This window comes from Theropithecus gelada, chromosome 13 (assembly GCF_003255815.1).
Source record: "Theropithecus gelada isolate Dixy chromosome 13, Tgel_1.0, whole genome shotgun sequence".
Taxonomy (NCBI): domain Eukaryota; kingdom Metazoa; phylum Chordata; class Mammalia; order Primates; family Cercopithecidae; genus Theropithecus; species Theropithecus gelada.
In genome coordinates, this window is record NC_037681.1 from 103,827,290 (window position 1) to 103,828,335 (window position 1,046).

The 1,046-nt window shown below is 28.5% G+C and overlaps 1 pseudogene; it reads left to right on the plus strand.

The window, feature by feature from the left end:
- Positions 1–648: 648 nt before the first annotated feature.
- LOC112605511 lies at positions 649–751 on the plus strand (annotated as a pseudogene).
- Positions 752–1,046: the final 295 nt, after the last annotated feature.

Consider the following 1,046-nt stretch of genomic DNA (forward strand, 5'->3'; position numbering starts at 1 on the left):
TAAAACAGAAAAATTTTATAAAAAACAACTTGTTTCCCTTATGCTTTAGAGGATGCCTTGTGTGGGTTTGATGGGTGTTTCTGCAGCTGTAATATGAACAAAGAGAGATATTATTGATATACTATAGGTAGAAAGTTGAAAATAACCTAGAATTACCTACTACAGACATACTGTAAGGGAAAAAATTGCACATATTATTAACTCATTTTAATGAGATATTTTATTCCTCTCAGCCAAGTGTCCTAACCAAAGAAATAATTTAAATGAAAAAGAGAACATCACCTGCACTGGTAGCATGTAGTTAATACTGCTTACTTTAAAAAATTTTTTACCAACTTTATATAATGCAAATTTAAGTACAAACTAAAACTGGAGCCTATGTACAATATAACTCATTTTATCATAATCTACACTTGTGTTAAAACTACCTATAATTAAATGGCTAATTTGGCTTTTAGAACAGTCATAATATAACAATTAATGTTATTAGGCTTGTTTACCAGGTTAAGTTAAAAAATGAAGTTCTGTATTAGGGCTAAAAGAGAAGATGAAGTTTATGAGTGCTAATAGTAATACAACTTTGGAAGAGAAGAACACACTTTCAATCAAACAGTAAGAGTTTGATAAAAAAAATAAGAATATACCTAAATATCTATGCCTTTTGGCTAAGATCAAGTGTAGTATCTGTTCTTATAAGTTAAAAATACTAAAAAAGTATTTTTCTTCATTTTTAAATAAGAGCATAACCTTATCTGCCTTCAAAAATGGCTATTTTCATATAATGTTAATTTAAAAATAATAAAAGAAAAAGGCGTCATGTATCAGGCAAATTGCATTAATTGCATTGATTGCAAATTGTATTAATTGCATTGAAGGTTAAATCCTATTCTTTGTTTTTAACATCTCGCCCTACGTTTTAAATACAAACTTAAAATGCAATTAATAGTGACACTTTTTCTTCATAGCTTTGAAGTGCAAAATTAGAAAATGGCTAGAGGATGTTGCTACATAACCTTCTTAATGCTCTAGTTTGAACTATGGACCCT